Genomic DNA, 21,318 nt, shown 5'->3' with positions numbered 1-21,318 from the left:
TCCACCCAGCTTAGCTACTAAGATCTGACAAGATCACACGAGTCTTAACAGCCAGGTCAGGACAACGTTGTCCCTGGGTGGGCAAAAAGCAGAGGGGAGACAAATTTAAAATGAATGTGAGTTCCAGGTAACGTATCTTTTCCAGCCTTCTCAACACCCCCCACACCCCCATGTATGGCAGACGGGGTCACACGCCCTTAGGAGCCCAAGTTACCAAAAAAAAAAAAAAAACCCCAAACCGAAACGTCACACTTCGGGGAGGTTGCGTCAGAGAGATAGGCAGAGAACTCACGGCCCGATTCGGGGTGACCTCGTGCCTTCAACTCAACTCCCTCCCTTCGATTGTTCTGAAAACGCGCGGATCCTCTGCTCCCCTTCGGCGCGCCCTTCCCGGCCCGCTTCCGCCGAACTCATTCTCCTTCTGCGGCAGGCCGAAGGAAAAGCTGCCGGCTGGTTGGCTGGCGAAGGAAGCTCTCCGCCGCCTCCCCCACCGCCTCCGCCCTGCTCCGCGCGCGCGGCTTCAGCTGATGCTCGCGGATCTCCTGGCTGCCCTTGACACCAAGTCGTCCCTGCAGCAGCGCGGCGGGCGGGCAGAGGTCGCGCCCACCCGCCTCCTCCGCATCAGCCTTCCTCGTGCCGCCTCCTGCCGCTGCAGGCCACGTCATGGGAAATAAATAAATAATCCCATTCACCCAGTGACAGGGAGAGGAACCGGCGGCGGCGGCAGCATTAGCTCCAGCCTAACCTAGAGAGCGCGAGACCGAGCCAGGTAAAGTAAACGGGCCCGTCGTCGTCGTCCCAGTGTTTTTCATAGTGGCGCGGCCTGGGAAGGGCGTTCTGGGTTAGGGTGCGAGGAGAGCTGCGCGCCTGACGGATGTCACCGCATCTGAAAGCCGGGCCCATTGTCTTGCTTTGGCGTACCTGCTTCCGCTGCTGCCATTGGAGCGTGTGCGGCGCCGCTGCGTAGGAATGCTGTAGCCCGTCTCGCCGCCGCGCCAGGCGTCTCCCGCAGCCAACAGTACCTCTCTGTTGCCGCCTCTGTTCTGCTGCTGCTGGATCGCAATCTGCTGCGGATAAGATGTGAAAAGGGTAGTGCGGCGCCCGCAATGTGGATGTATCACACACTGGGGTTTTGCAGAGACGTGTGGATGCGTATGTGAGTGTGTATGAGAGAGAGAGAGAAAAGCAGGATGTGTAACTAGACCGTTAGCGATCCCAGTCAGCGTCCTCACATTGGTACGATTTCATTTGTAAGAAAGCCCCTCGACCTTCTCAAGCCCAACGCGGCCTCGCTCACAATTTCTCTTCCTTCCTTGACGGTGACCTACAGAAACGCGCCCCGAACTGGAAGAATCCCCCGCACAGCCAGATACGCACCTCACAGACTGCATAGATTGTGATGCAGAGCGACTCCCACAAGCACATGACCTCGAAACGTCACGTTTTCAGGAGCTGCAGGGACCCCAGCACAGATGGGCCTATTTTTACCCACCCTTGCAGCTCAGTTTCGGCTTCCCCAAAGCCCCCTTCCCGTGCAGCCCCAGGGTGAAATGCATTAAAAAATCCACCCCCACCAAAGAGAATGGATCCTGGCTCTGGTCCGCCCTGACGCTTCCTTCGTCTCCTCCTCTCCCCTTCCCCACCCGACGGAGCCATTTTGAGAGTGCTGGATGTGAGTCCTGGCCTCTCTGCGTGGCCCCGGTGGCCCTGGTCGGGGCTCCACCTTTGTGTCTGTCCGCTTTTCTGCAGCAGCAGCAGGAGGCGGGCGGCGGGGTGATGTCTAAGGCGACAGCATCAGCATCCCGCGTGTGTCTGCTTTGCCTGCTCTTCGCCAAAGCCCAGTCCAGCCCTTATCTCCTCCGCCGCCCAGGATCCGGGTCGCGGTGAATTTCGAGGGGAGCCGGGCTCCGCCGTTTGCACTCAGTTTGGCATCCCTTTCAAGCCTCCGGCGGCCGCGGATCAACGATGCTCAGGCTTGCGGGGTGGGGCGGGGCGGGGGGCGAGCAGGGCCGCAGGCAATCCTTCGGGACAGACGGCCTTTTCCGTAAAGGGATTAAAAAGCGTCTTCTCGTTTCTAAGGCCCCACCTCGGCCCCGGCCAATGAGAAACGTGCGGAGGCGGTGGAAAGAAAGGACGGGAGAGAAGATGAAGGCAGGAACTTGATCCGGCTGCGGTGGGAGGGGAGCCGCAAACGAGAGGGGCTCGGCTGCCTTGCTGCAGCCGGTCGGTGGTTGCCGGAGGTTTAAAGCAATCCACGTGGAATGGCGCTCGCCTGTCAGGAAATGCGACCTGGAAATGCGCTTTACTTTTTTGCCATTCTCCGGCAGCGCTCTGGAGCTGTCCAAATAAATACAATTTTAGTGCGGCTGGAAAGGCTAACTCGTAAGTGGCCTGAAGAAACAAGACACCTTCTTACCAAAAGCGTTGAAAACATGGAGCTGATAAAATCAGTTAATCGTGCCCTAAATATACGCGATGTCTTTGTCAATGTCGCTGAAACGATGCAACCAAGGCCACTTTCTCCTAACATCAACCATTCCTTGAAGCACTCCCTGGATAGCAACTGTTTAGTTTCCACACTGTGGCTAAGGCAGGCAAACAGGACCCCCCTTTTTTTAAAACTACCTTTAAAAACAACATAAAATTAAACAAATCTAAATGGATGAATAGAAAACGATCAATATAAACGTATCACCATTCTGTAAAACAGATTAATGTACCTCATTCCTGAGAAATCATTGAGCTAAAGAAGTTGGTTAAAAAGAACACTAGGAGCAAATCTGGATTTAAGCCATAGAGTTGTGGAAGGTTATTTTAAATGGGAATGGTGTGCCCCCCCCCCCATTTAAATCCACCCCTTCCTGAGCTACTATTAGTCCTGTGGGAGGAAATATAGAAGTACCATACAACTATATGAATGGTTTCCTTGTGGGTTAAGTAGCAACTTGAGGGTTGGATTTAAATCAGGAAGAACTAATTTCCCTTGTTCCACAGCTCAGAGCCAAACATTTTTCATAGGGGGGGGGGTCACTTTAATTAATTTCCATTGTACTAATAATCTGCTGCTTCTTTAACATGTAGTGCAGTTTATCCTGACTTCAGTCTCTCCCCCCCCCCCCATCCAAATTGGCTCCCAGTCCTTATTTTTAACCAAATGCACCCATCATTGTGTTTCTTTTGCATCATGAAGAACATATCCATACAAATATAAGTTTTCACTAGGAATATATGGTGCTGATCAGAAGGGGGAGGGAGTTGAACTGAACTGACACTTTTTAATAGCATTCAAACAACAACAATACATACTTAAAATACAAATTTATAATACAGCATATAACAACATAGGGATCTATATTTAAGAAAAAACTCTCAAAAATGATAATTTGTTTCAAATTAAGAACGCCTTGCAATTACAATACTGGAGAGGTAGTTCATATACTGTGGCAAACCATGCCAGACCATGCTTTGCATGTTGAAGCAAGCAGGTTATATCCCTGGATCTACATTGCAATCATTTGCACTGATTTCATTCACTAAATGCTGCATAGATTTCTACAGCTATAGAAGCAGATCTAGTGATGGATGAATCTTTCTTCCTTGTTTTGTTTAGGATTATATTTGGCATGCTTTAAAAACAATTCGGAGTCTTTCTGTTCAGACTGTAGTGTAGAGTAGATTGAAGCCAACTATTAGTTCCAGTAGTAGTAGCTACTCCAGTTGCTTCTTTATGCATTGGGGGGGAGGGTCCCTCTTCCATCTCTCTTTTCCACAGTTCTCCCAGTGTCCCTTTATCCTGTCACCTGTACAGCAACTGGAAAGGAGAGAAGAGGGACTCCTTGTCCAGCTTGGCCTATGGTAGAAACATGGGCATTGGGGGGGGGGGGATTAAGCCCAGGGACAACTTCCATGCATCACATGGAAGGTGCATTCAGCTGCCAACCTCATCCATCCCCCCAAAAATGAGCAGCTGGAGCATTTCTCTCCCTTTCTGTGCTTCTTTCCCTTTCCTTCATTTCTCTCTCCCAATTTTCTCTCCCTTTCCCCCTTTCTCTTTCCCCCTTTTTCTCTCTTACCTTTCTCTCTTTCCCATTTCTCTCCCTTTCATATTTTCTCTCTTCCTTTCTCCCCTCTTTATCTTCCTCCCCCCCTTCCCTTTATTTAGAGTGGCCCTGAATCCAAAGAACAGCATATGTGTCCGTGGGCGGTTTGAACTTGTGTTTTGTGGACAATAGACTCCGCTGCACTTAATCAGATCTTTTGAAAAAGAGTAGAAGAATTGGTTTTTATGTAACACTTTTCTCTAGTTTTAAGGAGTAGTCAAAGCAGCTTCCAGTTTTCTTTCCTTCCCCTCCCTCCAACAGACACCTTGTGAGGTAGGGTGGGGCTCAGAAAGTTCTGAGAGAACTGTGATTGGCTCGTTGTCATCCAGCAGGCTTCTTGTGGAAGAATGGGAGAACAAATCTGATTCACCAGATTAGAGTTTGCAACATATGTGAAGAAAAGGGGAAAAGTGTGTGCAATTCTATAACTGGAAGCTGTGTGTGCACTTGCCTGTGAATAGCAAGAATAGTCTTGACTTCTACAGAATGATCAACACCTGGAAAACAGATGAGCACACATGGTTTCTCATTGTTTCAAACTGTTTTCTCATTGTTTCAAACCATAAGATCCCAAAGTTTATCCTCTGTTCTGCCTATACAATAAAAAAGTAGAATAATAGATTGTTAAAATTTTAATAGTACTATCATTTGGAGTTTTATAAACATGACATCATTTTTGCTGGACAGTTTGTGAGGATCATGGGGCATTTCCCCACTTACCTTTGCTGCCCTTTGCTGCACGCTACTCTCCTCAGCTGCATCTTCTGGTGTGTACTGGAGCAAGGCCCTCACGCGACCTCAGCTCGCGCTGAGGATCATCAAAAGGCGCAGTTTCGAGGAACGCCAGGGATGCCGTGACGACTGAGGGGGGGGGCGCTGAGAGTGCAGCGGCCGGCCAAGCGGCTGGGCGGCGTTGTCGCCAGCCCCTGTGAGTGGGAGGTGCTCCGGAGACCCCAAGGCTACTTGAGGAGAGTAGCGCGGGGCTTAAGGTAAGTGGGGAAAGGGCCATGGTTTCTCATTGTTTCAAACCTTATGCTTTTAGAATTCTAGCCTTTGCCCTACTCCAGTGCCAGTGTGCCACTTCTTACTCAATGGCTCATTTAACATATCGTATAATAATACAAGAAATGTTGAAATTCTAGTGACATATTGTTCTAAAGTAGATGGTTTATGGATTGCAGCCAAAGGCTGCACCCATGAACAGTCTTATGCAAGTAAATGTGGGCTCACAGCCCAGCAGTTTAAAAATTCATGAGTAATACTGTAAGCACACCAGAAAATAAGCTCCAGCAAGATGGAATCATGACAGTAAAAGCCAATCCTAAATTGCCTAAGGAGTATGAGAAATATTAAAAGAAAAGATGCTGACAGTATCTTTACATCTGCATGTTCTCTGCAAGTTTTCTGGCTGTGATAAAAGAAGCTGGAGTGCCAAAGGACATTTGGTCAAAATCTAGTATTAACAGTGAATTAAAACCAGTCTAGTTTGACACAATTGGTAAATTACTGAGACTCTTTTTCATGGTATTGATAATGTGTTGTGTAGTGCTCTTCACTCATTAGGCCTTGATTGCTGGTAACATTTATGTGAACACAAATTCCAGTGAAATAAGTGGTATTTATTTCTGAACAACTTTATTAAAGTTTCAGGGGGAAAAAACAGAGAAAAAAGAAAAATGTAGAACAACAAAAAGAAAATTGAAATACGTACATATCAAATACACAAATTTGTAAACAAAAGCTTACTTTTCCACGTGTGACAAGTTAATTTTTTCCAGGTAGACAGATGAGAAAGCTTCTGAATTTTGAAAACAGACTGTTTTCTTTTTTATTAAGTTCCAGAGTGCCACAAATGTGTGTTGCAGATAACATCAATGGATATGGGCAAGTTGGTAGTAAATATACACATCGGCTGAAAATGTTCACTTATACATTTCAAGGCTGTATGGGAACACTATCATATTGCTTTGTAGCAACCTATACATTATCTCTTTCTTTTCTGCTTTCATACTAACACAAAAAATCAATATTTTGTCCTCTTTTTGTTATTTTTTCACTCTAGATGATAAGCTTTTGGAGTAGGAGGTTTACAATTTATAATCATGATGGTTGTCCAGACTTGTAATGCATCTATACAAACTGTTCCTTTGTACAGACTTGTAAGTAGGTATTGGGTATTGGTTGCATATCCCAATTTCTTATCACCTATTTTTCATTTCAATTAGCCTTCCTTCCTTCCTTCCTTCCTCCCCGCCTGCCTGCTTACCCGCCCCCAGGATATTTATAATCAAGGAAATGGTCAGCATTTCAAGAGGATAGGTTAATCTGGTTCTCTTTTTAAGTCTCAAGACAGCCAAGCCTCCATTTCAAAAGCCAGATATGGTGGAGAATGTTTCACAGATAGAGGGATGTGTGCCTAACTGAATGTGTGTGTGCTCTGCAGAGATTTAGTAGTGCAGGGAATTAATATTTATGCTTTTGCAAAACTCTAGAATGGATAGCGGCATCTAAAATGGACATAGCAATCAATTGCAGGCATATTTTACATTGTGTTGGCCTCCCAGGGCATCTGGTTGGTCACTGTGTGAAAAAGGATGCTAGACTAGATAAACCACTGGCCTGATCCAGCAGGACTGTTGTTATTTCTTAGATATTCAGAGAGGCTTGCCATATCGTTACTCATGTTACTCAGAATGCCAGAGGGTTATAGCCAATAATTGAAGCGTCAAATGTTGTTTGGGCTTCACGTCATGTGCTTTAACTTAGCTTCTAGTGTTATGCTTTAATTTAGCCTCTAGTAAGTTAACTTTGCCTCATGTACTATGAGATGCAGCAATGTTGACTCTTTCTCAGCATCCAAGATGCATCACAAGACTACACTTTTGTCCTTTTTTAATGTATTTCTGTAATAGTCTGACTACAAGAAGTGGGTACCAGACCAGTTCTTGGGATAGTTCCACCTCTACCAAAATCTATGGTTGTAGCTTGGATTTTAGTTGGGATGCAGGGGTGTAACAGGGCAAACTGTAGCCCTGGGCAAAACCTGAGTTGGATGCCCCCCCCCCCCATGGGCAGCCACTCCACTATGACCAATTTTTTTTGCACCAAGATATTGGTGCCTGCAGGGGGTGCATTTTTAAACATATCAGCACCAAAATTTCAGCGTATCATCAGGTGACTGTCCTTATGCTACCCCCAGGTTTGGTGAGGTTTGGCTCAAAGTTATGGACTCCCAAAGGGGGTGCCCCATCCCCCATTGTTTCCAATGGGAGCTAATAGGAGATGGGGGCTACAGTTTTGAGGGTCCATAACTTTGGCCTCCTTGAACCAAACTGCACCAAACCTGGGGGGTATCATCGGGGCAGTCTCCTGATGAGACCCTGAAAGTTTTGAGACTGTGCCTTCAGAAATGTGCCCCTCCCCAGCCTGCAATCCCCATTGACAGCAATACAGAAAACTCAATGCAGAACAAAGATTCTTGGGCAAATTTCTGGGATGTTCCTGCAGGGGGCGCATTTTTAGATGTATCGGCACCAATATTTCAGGGTATCATCTGGAAACTGTACTGATGGGACCCCCCAAGTTTGGTGCAGTTTGGTTCAGGGGGTCCAAAGTTATGGACCCTCACAAGGGGGTGCCCCATCCCCCATTCTTTGCTAACCTTTCTGCCCTCTGCCCGGAGGGGAGGGCAGAAGGGACTGCCGGCTGGCAGCCCAGCCAGTGTGTGGGATGGGGCGGGTGGGCATGCGGGGCAGGGAAGTCTGCCATCCCTGGTCTTGGAAAGCTGCTTTTATAAGTACTGAGGTCGGGGCAGGGCTTGGGGAGGTGTGGCCAGGCCCCCAGGGGTGGGTGGGGGTGTGGCCCAGCCCCTGAACCCACCCCATGCAAAATCTATAGCTACATCACTGGGCAGCGTAGTTTGTGTCCTCACTGATGGGTTATGGAATGATTTCTGTTGTTGTCATTGCAAAGAAACTTTCTTTTCTTTTGCAATCAAGTCATCCAAGTAAGATTCTCTGCAGCAGTGGGCTGTTAATCATTTCAGTAATGCAAATGGTTCACTGGGTGTCTCTTGATAAAGTACCATGGAAGATAGACATTGAAAAACAAGCACAAGAAGAATACAGGTTGATAGTGAAATAATTGTCTGCTTTCATAACAGTATTTTAAAAATTTATTTCTAGAATTTGTTTATAACAGCGTGAATTGCACAAGATCTTAGTAACTGCTGAAAAACTCCTTTAGTGTCATCTCAAGGCACAGTCAGCAAACAATGGAAGTTCCAAGTGCTTTTCAGTTAACTTCAGTACAAGGACATAGGGAGGCCCAGAGTTTCTGTTGGGAGACTAAGCTTGTTTAAAGAACTATTCTCTACAAATTTGATGATATCAATTTTAGTGTTCTGGTTTTTTTTCTTTTTCATAAATGTTTGTGAACCAAAAAAAGCATATTTGTTTGGGTCCAGAGACATCATAGCAATTTTGTATAAAACCTGGAAGGTAATAAAAAGGGATCAAGTTTGTTATTATAAATGAGCACTGAGTCAAAATCTCTGCCCACCCACCCCCCCCCCCCCGGTGGTTCTGCCCTGCCCACAGAATTTAACCTGCCTTTTAGCAATGTGTGGAAAGTCATGAATAGAGATTAAAAATTTGCCTCATTACCAGTAGTGGTAATTGGCATGCAGATGGCACCATCCCCCCTTTATAATTTTAACTAAGAGATTTCACAGTGAGAACCTGAATCATTATGTCACCTGGATTTTGCTTGAGGTGATTCTTCACTGACCGAATATACAACGGATTCAGGCCCTTTTAAAAAGTGTTATGGGGAAGAAGTTCCCACAGAACTCCCCCCCAAATGCTTATAACCTGTTATATTTGCCTGAACCCTGGTTAAATGAAAGTCACTAAATCAGTAACTTTTCCCCTTCAATCTGGGTTGCGAACAACAGCAAGCAGGAAGCATTCTATTCCCACCCTTTTCCATCCATCATTAGGGTGGATTCCTAGGCAGCCAACTTTAGAGTGGATTCTCTAATAAGTGACCACCGTCTAGTGCCGGTAAGTGGGCGGATGGGGATTCTCAAGTGGGGGGGATTCTTGGTTGTGCGGGTCACAGAGAAAAACTGTGTTTCCTGTGCGAACCATGCTGCCTCCTGCCCTTGGGATCCCAGCAATCCTGGCTAACCCCTGCACCCTGTGCCAACAGCACCACAGGCAACACAAGTTTATTTAAGTTGTTAAAGTTGGCTGTACAGAATCAACCTTTGAGCATCATCTGATCAGGGGTGATTTTTGTGATTCTGGATCCCTGGGCAGAAGCTAGGATGGGGATCCAGAATCACCTCATCCCCCACTGCTCCCTGCACTGGGACCCATTGTCAGGAAGTTCCAGCATGTGCACAGAATACCTGGTTGCCAGACTTCTAGATTTGCCCTGAAGTCAAGAACCAAACCTGCAAATCAGCCTTGCAATATAGGCTAAGCTATTATACTGGTAATGTGTAACCACAGGTCCATTGAATTTACTAGGAAAGCCAACATCGAGTAAGGTAAGGTGAGAAGTTTATTAGGAAAGAACAGACTTGTAAAACACAAATAGCTCCTTTCTAGTCTCAAATAAGAGATTTAACCAACACAGTACAGACAAGCAGGCAATGGCAAAGCTTACACAATAGTTACTATTTGAGCTTCTCCAAGCTTTTTGTGCCCCCCATGGGACAGCTCTACCCACCAGTCCAGGGATAGGGTCTCAACTCCTGTTCCAGAGGCCATCACGGTGGCCACTGCAGACCCTTGAAATAAGAAGTCACAGAGTGCACTAGAACATAGGCAGAGTGCCTCTTTATCATGTGGAATGAGACCCCAGGGACCAATCAAATCAGTTTCCCAACTTCAGTAATTTGCTGACCCATGATCTTATGACTTCCTGGTTACTATGCAAGGCAGCCTTTTCCAATCCAGCCAGCACCTCCCCCCTGGAGGAACAGATGTAACCCATTTGCATTTTACTGCTGGGCACTCAGCCATCAAAGGGAGTTATCCCCAGGGGCAACGTATCCTGTGCACCTGGACAGACTATCACTGGTGTTAATTAAGCCATTGTTAAGCAAGGTTACTTTTCAGACAAGAAATCTTTTCACACTTTGTTTCAAGTTCCCAATCCCAAATTCCACAATATACCCACATTTATATTTCTTATTTTAAGTTACAAGGTATGAAGAAGGGTAAAAGATTAGACAAGAAGCATTTTGGGAAAAATCTTGACACCCTTCTGTCTCAGCCTCTCACCAGTGTCTTCCCATGCCCAAGCAAGAGATGGCCATTGGGCCAGCTTCTGCTGGGAACTTAGAGGGGATGTGCCCATGTTGTAGTGGGAGCAGTCTCTCTGGGTGATTCCGCACTGGAAATTAAATATAGTTAAAACCAAGTTTAAAAATAAACTGCATATTTTCATCGGGGTTTCAACCTCCTCATTGCAGCATTTATTCAGCGAAGACATGCAGGACTATATTGGGTTTCAGAAATGCAGCAATCCCCACAACAAATTGATATCTGTTTTTTGCTTCTCCTGATTGGCTGGCATGCTGTGTTGAGGTGGGTCCTTCCCCCCCCCCCCCGCAAAAAACATGATCACATCATGACACGATCACGTCATGATGTTAGAATGGTAACACATCCACCCCGCTTTCTGATTGGTTATCGTTTTCACGTGTTTTCATGTTCTCACAAGACCTAACGTTTTCTCGTGTTCTCGTGTTTTCATCAGCAGCTACTTTAAAAAAGTTTTCCTTTGCAGCTGAATAAACAGTTTTCACTCATTTGGAAGGGTGAATGGCTAATCGTTTAAGCAGCTGCTCGATCTCCTATGGCAACGGTTTACCGGTTCATATGTCCTCGTCTCCTCATGCATGCAATCTCTGACCCCAAAGGTGAAAACAAAACCAGGAAATGTTGCACGTGCATTGCTCAGTGCCCGCCGATCGCTGATTGGTTGTCAGCATGTACGTCATGCTCCACGGCGGGAATTTTAATTAAAGATTAGTCCCTCATTTCTTTCCTTGAGACTGGGGGAAACTGCAGTAAAATAAAAAGTTGTACTTTCAAGCAGGTACAGCCAGGACATGGAATAAGGGGGGGGGGGGGGGACAAGCGCCAGAAATGGTAAGAAACCCTCTTTGTTGCTCAAGGAATGGGGAGGCATTCCTGAAACCTGTTTGTTTTTTTGGCATAAGTACATGCGATTAATTGCCAGTAGGGAATCGACTTCTGTGATCTTTCCCCACTCAGTTTGGGGCAAGACTTCAGGAGGTCAAGGCCCTGGCCAGCTTATACTGTATGACTAAGACTTCCCCTGTATCTGGTAGCAAATCTCACTGGGTATATGGAGTCGTCATGAAGTTCATAGAAGATGAGAACAATGCCTCAAGTCTTTACTCTGGATTTTTTTGGTTAAAGGTAAATGGGAAAAATGGTGCCCACAGCTGCAGAAATAATGGTATTTCCAGAAATTTTAAAAGGCAGAGATCCATAGAAAGGGTAAACGTTAATCATGCTCAAATACCTATTGGTTCAGTTCACATCCTGCCTATCGGTCACAAACCAGGAGGTGATCAATGTAGGGTACATCTAAACCAGTAATGTGGGTTTTCTTAAAAAAATTGAATTGGAAAAAATTCCAGAATATTTTCCAGAAAACCACTCAGTGGCCCTAAATAGAACATGATCTGATTTAACATGTTTATTTTGATTTGTATTTAGAAAAAAAAATCCAAAGTTTTCTATTTTATGTTCCCAACCGCAACAAATATCTAAACTTATATTTAATAAAGGAAGGGACTCAATCCATTTGGATTGTTATATTTAAACAAATTCAGATATTTACGTGGAGGTTATTGTTACTGGCATACTTGTAAAAACTTAGTGACTATTTAACAGGGAACACTGAGGTGGACGAATCAGGAGTTTACTTCACATTAATTGGGGGAGTTTGAATGAGGTGCTTGCTTGGTTAGGATGTTTGCCATGAAGTTCTTAGCAAGCCTAGTAAACACACAGAGAATTGCTATACATTCAACTTATAGTTGGAAGTGTGCCTTTCAGCTCTAAAATCTTGATCTGATCTTTGATACTAGTACTTTAATATTAGTAAACAAGCTATTGTTAGTAAGCAAAATGAAAAGAATATTAAACTTTCAAGTAGTTGGGTGAATTGAATCCTTGGTGCTGCTATTCCTGGCTTACCTGTTAACCTTTCAGGTCACTACATCAAGCCAATTGTTTTTGGAATTTAGGCAAAAATCAGTCTTCATAAAGACTCTATTTTCTTTATAAGCCCATTCTTATTTATCTGGCTAAAAACACTGCTCTAGGTAACTAGCCGAGTATGTGTTTCTGACCTTTTCTTATTACTGCTGGCCACGAAAGGTCACTAAGCTGGGTAGTGCTGTTAAAAAGCAGAATAGCCGGATTTGAGTATATCTGAACATTTGATGTACTCATCAGCTCACTCAAGCATTTGTAACAACCTAACCCTTATCAGCTAGGTTGAATTGTGTTGCATGCAGATAGCAAAAAAGAATAAATGTCTAATATTTTGTTCCAAGTCTGAAACCATCTTAAGGTATTATCTTTTACATATTTTAAATTATGTAAAAACATGTAAAAATAATGTATAAAAAAGATTACTGTAAAAGATGTAAAGATGTCTTTTACCTTTGATTGCCTTCCTTCAAGCACTTTAATGGCCAAGTAACCCATTCATTTATGCAGTGTATGTTTAGCTCTAGGGAGAACTGAAGTTGGATGTCATGATGCTAGGCTAGTGTGCAGCTCTGACTGTCTTCTGCCATGAGGCAGAAAGAAATCATGTGGGCCTTGGGCTGGTCATGCGATGGACTATCCTGGCTCCCACTCCCTGTTCTTCCTGGGCCAGGAAAGATTTGAGGGTAATTGGGATTGCTAACTTCCAGGTAGAGCCTGGCATTCTCCCTGAGTTACAGCTCATTTCCATATTACAGAAGTCAGGTTCCCTGAAGAAAACAGGAGTAATGGCATCCCATTCCTCTCTAATTTAAACTTTGCCCCCCAGGACCCACACCAAATTGTCCATTCATTTCTTGAGCCCTAAGTGGCAACTGTAAACTCTATGGCTGATTCCGCATGGGCCAAAAACAGCAGTTTGAAAACAGTGTGAAAATAGTGTAAAAGGGTTTAAAATGGTCCAAAAGGGTTTATACTGTTTTCACACCGTTTTCACACCACTGTTTTTGGCCCATGCGGAATCAGCCTATGTTTTTGAGAAGTTGCATGACTGATTCTTTTTCTGCTCATAAGAAACAACATGAAGGAGGTATAAAGGAGCTGATCTTAACAGCAAAAAAGGAGAGGTGGATGACTGATTTTTGATAACTGAGATTCTATATATGCTATATATAATCTGTAACTGAGAAAATGTAGGATAGCCGGCTATTTAAACATATTGTTTGACCCCAAGCTGAGATGGGTGATTACTAGAGTAAGAACCAACACATTTCCTCTCACAATATCTCCAGAGAGATTTATGAAATCTCTTCCTCAGAAGCGCTTTTGTGCTTATTGTCTAACTTCTGAAGAGTTGCTAGAGCATATTTTGTTTGTCTGTCCAAAATTTATGGAATTTTAACCCAATTTTTTTCTTAAGGCTCCAATTTTGGCAGGCTGTTGCCCTCCTAACTCCAAACTGATTTATTTCCTGAATAATTAGGGTCCCATATTGAAAATGGTGACCAGTTTCTTGATTAATACTCTGAAATAATCCTTTGGGATTCTCTTTCTGTATATATTATGTTTGTACACTTTCAACATTTTTCCCAGTTCTTTTATCTTGTCTATTTTTATTCGGTGTGTCTTCTTTTGATGCCTAATAAAGGTTGCTGTACTGTAACTGAGAAATGAAACCATATAAAACAGAATGGATATGCCTTGAAAAATTAGGAAAGCAAGTCATATTGCTGTTTGCAAGGTATTTTCAATACATTAAGCATTTTATTTGGATGAGAGAGGAACTTGTGTACAGTTGTACCTCGGTTTTCAACAACTTTGGAATTTGTCGGTTTTGGTTATCATCGATCTTCGCTGGCCGTTTATTGCCTCGGTTATCGTCGGTCGCCTCAGGATTCATTGGCGTGCCGATTAAATGCAAGGCGACTTTTGCATAATTTCAGTGCACCGTTTGCATTGTGCCTGTGCAAACAGCATACCTTGGTTTTCACCGATTTCGGTTTTCGTTGGGTGTTTCTGAACAAATCACCGATGAAAACCAAGGTATTTTAAATTTGCTTTACTACTCTGAGGCATTTACTTAGGCAATGTGTCCCTCAAGCCAAAAATCGCTTGCAAATATGCAAAGATGAAGTAGCTTCAGACTATCCTCTAGACTGTTGTTTTATTTATGCAAAAACAGAATAATTTTCTGACAAGATAATTGTAGAATGATTTGATGCATATACTCTAATATTTTCAGCCAGCAATAATGATGAAGTAAACCAGTAAAGTTACACATCTCAAAGCTGCAGCTCATGAAAAATATAGACAGCACACAAATTTAAAACAGTATCTGTCAGCAGTGTTTTACAGCGGGAATATTATATATTATAGCCATAAAATAAAATATTTGCATGCAACTATATTAGATTGTGTAACTAGATTTGTAGCTAAGATACAATTGCTCTAATAGCTCTGTTATTTGCCACTTAAAAATCAGACAGTACTTTATAATGGATATTCTGTGACCATTGCAGTACATGGACATGTTTCCACCAGCTTAATGCTGCAGAATTTGGGAAATAAAGAAATTTATTGAGAACAGAAATATGCATTGTTACTGTATGTGCATATGTAACAATGGAAGTTGCACTATTCTAAAATATTTGTGAATAATTGAATTAATAGTACTGCACTGAAACTCTGCAGTGGAATGAACCTGCTTGTTTTGAATGGTGAAACAGCAAAGACTTGTAGCTGTCTTTTTGTTGTTGAAATTGGTGTCAAGAATCACAATGAACAAGAAATTGAATGTTTCCCTTTTGTTTCTGTTCAATAAATTATATGTTATTTAAATTATTGGAAACATGAATTATTAGAACCAAATTTATCTTAATATTCTTGGAGATTTTCTATTCACATTTATATTAGCCCATGTGAAGGGGAAAAATCCAAATAATTTGGTGATTATTGATTTATTTTCACGTTTTACTCTGCTAGCAAAAATATAATCAGAAAGAAAAATTGCTAGAAGCAGTTGATAAGGTTAATAAAATATTTATTTAACACTCTTTAGTCACTGTTAGTCAAATTTAAGCTAAAAGTGCCCATGGGATTGTTGATTTCTGTGTCAGTGCAATTATATAGTCATGCCAAAAGTAATGAAAATTTTGTTGTGCAATTTCACCTTTCATCTAACTACAGTGCGCTTTATAATACATTTTTATATCACAGACATTTGCTTTGTGTATCCTTGTAACAAAAAGCCTGCCACATTTGTGAAAGACACAAATGTACCCATATCAGACTATGGCCACCATTTTATTTGTGGATTCATTTGATGCTGCAGTTAGTACTACAGATGTGATCTTTGAATGAAGCCAGGCAACTTTCCCCTTTTATGATTTTCTACTGTCCTTATATTGTACTGTCTTCAAAGTGAACGTGTAAAGTTTTGATCTATACCTATAAAAGGACAGACTGATGGTAACTATTATTCCACTAGTTGTCATCTATTAGTTCTGTCTGTCATCCTCCGCCATTTAAAGAACACAGCACTGTTTGTATCCTAGCTGATTTCCTGTCCTCATTTCCCTTCCTCTGTTCCTTGTGCCAACCCCTTAGGAGGCTGTCTAAACTAACTCTTGGCACTTTATAATTGGTAGAAGTACCTACATTTCAGAGAGCTTGAATGAATGAACAAATGAATAAGTATGTTAATGGAAAGAGAGAGCCTTCTGAAAAAGGGGAAGCAAATAGGGAATATAAAAAAGGGATAAGAATACATACTGCAAAAAGGAAGTGGATATTGAGCGCAAATAGGGAAGAGAACTGAAATAGAATAAAGCAAAGGAAACCAAAATATAGCAGCATTGAATACTATGCAACATTACTCTTAAACATTTAAAAAGAATTTCATAAAACTAATGTATGTAGGTTCACAGTTATAATAAGAACAAACCTCTGTGATATTGTAGAGGATACTGAGTTTAATTGGCATATCTTAAAGAAAACAGTTCTCATCATTGTATTTATGAAGTAAACTGCAAAAGGTTTTATTTTGCTCTTTCAGAAAGCAGGGTAACACTTCTGGAATTAAAGTGAAGAAGTTTTTGAAAGGGACATTAAAGTTAAAGACAGCCTTAAATACTCTAAGGCATGTGCATTGGTATAGAGGATCTGGTACACTGAGGAATGTATTGTCTTTGTTCCCGAGTTTCATGTGTGGTCACACAACTCTAGCTGGAATAGTGGGTGGGAGTTCAGTGTGTTCTTTGAGCAAAGGTGAGCAAACATTTACCAGATTCATGTAAGTGACCTGAAAGAAAATTCTCTTTAATTTCCATGGGACTTGCTTCCAGAAATGCATGCCTAAGATTGCATCTTAGGTCTGCTGATCCATTCATATTACCCAACTCCTCCTGAACTCAGATAGAATTACTTCTGATACATAGGCTTGAAGCTGTAACACTATTGTAGATTTACTTCGACAGAACCGGTTGTTAAAATGGTGCTTATAAACAACCAGTTGTTAAATTATTTGAATCCCACCACTGAAACTGGTTGTTAAATTATTTGAATCCCACCACTGCCATAAACCATAAAAATGTTGTTTGTTGAATTCCTTGTAAAATAGGCTTGTTGAAGTATTAGCTGTTTTGAGTAAGATCAACAACAGTTTTGTATAAGAGATGAAACTCAAAGTATAGATTACTGTGTGTTAGCAGATCTGGGCTTCAAAGAGGCAATTTATCAGCAGAAGGTAAACCCAGGAGCCATTGCTATCTTGAAGCATTACTTAATATTAAAATGGAATTTCAGCAATAGAGTTGTCAGTGTAACTGAAAATTAATAGCCCAAGACTACACAATCAATTTTTTTTGCAAATTTTGCATTCCCACAATAATTTACAAACGTTTCACAGGAAAATGGGCCAAGCATCTATTTGTGTGAAGAAACTAAATAAGTCATAACCTTTTATGACTTATTTAGTCTTTTACCCTACTTATCTAACGATAAGATGGGGGAACAGTTATAAGCATGCCTATAGAATCCTGTTGCATATTAACTTGGGGGAATTAGTAGTAGCTGTGATTAAATACTTGTCCCTCTCACTGTAAATTTTGGATGTGATCTCATGAGTGTATACATTGTATAGTTAAATAAAATGGGTGAATGCATAATCAGGATGTCATCCTTTTGTATAACTAGACAGGGCCCTAGGTTGGCAGAATAAACAAGGAAAGAATGAGAGGATGAATGTGTCCTGTGGTAATCTTATGATGAAGGGCTCTCTTTACATCCAAGAAAACCTTTGAACTGGAGTAGTAACCTTTTAAAAGGAAGGGTGGGTTTCTTGCAAGTGAGGAATTTGATTATTCTTCCCATTTATGTAAAAAAAAGAGTTCTGTTTTCTGGAGCATGCAATTGTTGGTTTCTCAGTTATTCACACCGCCTCAATGGATAATTTCAATTGTTTAGTTTATTCCTGCCAGGTTCATTAACCTTTTATGACTTTTCTATTCTATCAGCCCACAGAGAAAGGAACTGCTTATATTTATTTTGCTAACAGGGTGGACCTGAATTGTTCAGCTGAACCCTGCTGAGAAAGGAACTTCTTATGTTTGATTGAACTCAAACAGTGAGGATGATACAGTTTTGCTCCTTGTACTCTTACAAGGGAGAATCCAACCATTTTACATTCCTATGATAGATAAAAGGACCCTCATTTACCTCCAACAATATTACAGACAATCTTAGAATTGAAATAGTTTACCTATTAAATGTTTGTTGGAATCATATCTTGGAAAGAAATGGACTATCTGCATTCTTGACTTGAAGGAGGCCCTTAGAAGCTATGGGAATTATGTTGCTCCTGCTGTCCAAATTTTCAATCTAAAATTTGCCCATATCATTCTTTCTGGATTAACCATAAGTATTGCTTCAGTTAATGAAAACATTGACTCTTTTTTTTAAATGCAGAAACTTGAATATTCCCCACTGTGTAGCAGCTTGGCTTTTCTGAATTAGGTCAGCTTTTCCTTGAGGCAAGGGCTTGGTTTCAAGCATTCAGACTATTTATTACGGTATACTAAAGTAGCAAGGGCTATTTGGCTTGTTATAAGGATTCTTATAGGCCAACCTGGTTTAAGACTGTATGCAAATAACTTTTGTCTGTCAACAAAACACTATTCCGCAATTAGGTTTTCATGCAACCTTTGCTCTGGTGAGAAGTTGTGTAAAATTAATTAATTATAAAACTCTGCTTTTAAAGGTTGCCACACTTGTCCATCTTAGTTTTTGGAGTCCCTCTTCCAAAATATCTTCCCTCTTATACGTGTTGATTGACCTCTCTAAGTCTTTGAGGAGCTTTTGTACTGACCAGATTAAATGTCTGCTGTTCTGTAGTTATGAGCAGAGGTGTACGGCCTATAGGGACATGAAGTCACCCATCAAAACAGTGTGCACCCCAGCCGCACACCATCAAGCCCTGCCACCTCTGCAGGAGGGTGGTGTGTGTGTGTGTTCCCAGAGGAGGTGTTGCCCCAGGTCACTATTTCCCCTTGATATGCTTCTGGTTACGAGGGGTAGGTTATTGAACTTATGTTACTGAGAATGAATTTGCTCCTGTTCTTTAGACAAGATTGACACTGTTGCACACATTCTCCTGGAATTGTATATTAACCTCAGAAGATATTATGTTTCACCATGTTTGACAGCCTTCTCTGATTCATATTCCTATGAGATGGTTACATCCCTCCTTGCTGATACGGATCCCCAAACCCCCCTACCCCTTTTGTTTATTGGGTAATAAATATTTTACAATAACTGTTCACTTAGAGCTTTTATTAGAAGAAAGGGAAGGCATGTGAATTGTTATTCTCTTGAGTCAGTTTAGTTCAGTGAATGCACAGATATATCTGGTGTGGTTCAGTGGCTAAGGTCTGCTTCAGTAGTCACGTTACCCCAGGCCCAGATTTGCCAGCCAGAACTGTCATCCTGCAGGCTGTTCACCACTTCTTCGGTATGATCCATGCTTCAGCATTGTGCCTGAATCACCATAAGCATAGTTAGTGCTAACTATGGTTAGCATCTAAACCACAGCTTGAAATCAGGATTTGATATTGTTAAATACATGGTGTTGCTTTCTAGGACCATGGGGGTTTATGGGCTTAGAAAGTCACTAAACTCTGTTTGAGAATACACTATGTGTAATGTCTGACTGTTAGAAACTGACTCTGATCGTTAGAAACTGTAGAATGTTGCGAACAGTGTTTCACTCCAAACTAGACTTACCAGCTTGCCCACTCTGGCAGGCAGTCTCCTTCCCCAGCCGCTGTCCCTTTGCTAAGTGGAGCAGTGGGAACAACATGGAGTGGGAAAGTATTATGATACTTGGTAAGTCTTGGCATGGCATTGTGCAATGCTGTAGGGATTTCCTTAACCTCAATCTTTTTTTTTTTTAGCACACAGTTCTCTAAAAATTCATCTAATCTCTGTGTTTTTATCATGGAGATTGGAAGTTATTCCTAGAGCTTGATAGTATGCCTGAATGTTACTGACAAGTATTTACCTGCAGTTTTATCTGTATTTTCTCTTGATGCCTAATAAAGGTATTTGAATTTGAAGTATTTACCTGGAAGTGACATCACAGTGACTGTTTCTGCACAGCCAGAGTAGAGGGGCTACATTGGCATGAACCATGCTGATGCAAGTGTCGGGGCTGTTCACACAAATAGCCCCACTGACTGCGCAGCTGGCGGAGCAGGCTCCTCACAGCTGCTCAGCATCCCAAATGCCTCCTTACCTCCTCCCGCCTTCCGTCATTCTGTGGAGGCAAGGGGACATGCCCCCATGGCTAGAGCGATGGCTGCAGGGATGGCTGCAGGGACAGCATGTCCCCTGGCTTCCAGAGAGTGACAGAAACCAGTAGGAGGTAAGGAGGTGTTTGGGGCTGGCGTGGGGACAACGCCGCCTTCCACCCACTGCCGTTCAAAAGCGGCATTTTAATGCCACTTGGGTGGCATGAGCTCGGCGCTGCTGTGATGCAGCAGTGCTTGCTGTGTGAGCGCCCCAGGGATGGTATTTTTACCATCCCTAGGGCACTGTTATTGGGCTGTGCGGAAACAGCCAGTGTCACATGATACTATTTCCCCAGTCTTTGCCCAAAACATAGGTCTGTTCTGCCAGTTTCTCTAGCTGGCAACCCTATTCCCAACTCTGCTACTTGCAAGTTCTATTTAGATATCATGACAAACCTCTCTCATTCCTGGCAACAAGAACAAGGCTTGTTTAGTATTTTTATGGGCTCATTCCTTCTGTCTCCCTCCTATGCTTGCACCTAGTTGAAATTATCTTAATTTGAGAAGTGTTGATATGCTGTGATGTCCAACTACAGGTGACTTGTCAAACTTGAATTTGTTTCCCCCCCCCACACACACTGGGATTCTGAACCGCATTTTAATATCAGTCTAGAGACTTCATTTATGGGAAACAAACTAGCCTCCCTAAAAGTTAAAATGACCAAACAGAGGCCATCATACTTTGGTCACATTATTAAAAGATAAGACTGACTGGAAAAGACAATAATGGCAGGTAAGGTAGAAGGCAGCAGGAAAAGAGGAAGACCAAACATGAGATGAATTGACTGTATAAAGGAAGCCATAGTCCTCAGTCTGCAAGACCTGAGCGAGGCTGTTAACGATAAGATGTTTTAGAGATCATTAATTCATAGGGTTGCCATGAGTCAGAAGCAACTTGACGGAACTTAAAATACACACTCCATTGTCCCCGTGCCTCCATTTAGATAGCATGACAAACAGGTTTGATTTAAACCAGAAAGTTTTCATCACACGAGGGTGGAGGGAAGATCCATGTGAGTGAGGAAAAAGAGTGCGTACATGCCCTTCACACATAAGTTTTAAAATTCCTTTGTGCTGAACATTCATTAGTTTATTCTGTTAGAAGGCACA

At 42.5% G+C, this 21,318-nt stretch overlaps 1 protein-coding gene across 1 annotated transcript in view; it reads left to right on the top strand.

The window, feature by feature from the left end:
* Positions 1-678: 678 nt before the first annotated feature.
* SLC16A7 (solute carrier family 16 member 7) overlaps positions 679-21,318 on the top strand; it is a 142,156-nt gene continuing 121,516 nt past the window's right edge. The window contains exon 1 of the mRNA XM_048499865.1: positions 679-769. The gene's annotated coding sequence lies outside the window, so the exon portion shown is untranslated. The remainder of the gene's footprint in view (positions 770-21,318) is intronic.

The sequence above is a fragment of the Sphaerodactylus townsendi genome, linkage group LG06 (assembly GCF_021028975.2).
Source record: "Sphaerodactylus townsendi isolate TG3544 linkage group LG06, MPM_Stown_v2.3, whole genome shotgun sequence".
NCBI lineage: Eukaryota > Metazoa > Chordata > Lepidosauria > Squamata > Sphaerodactylidae > Sphaerodactylus > Sphaerodactylus townsendi.
This window is presented reverse-complemented; position numbering and strand designations above follow the sequence as displayed.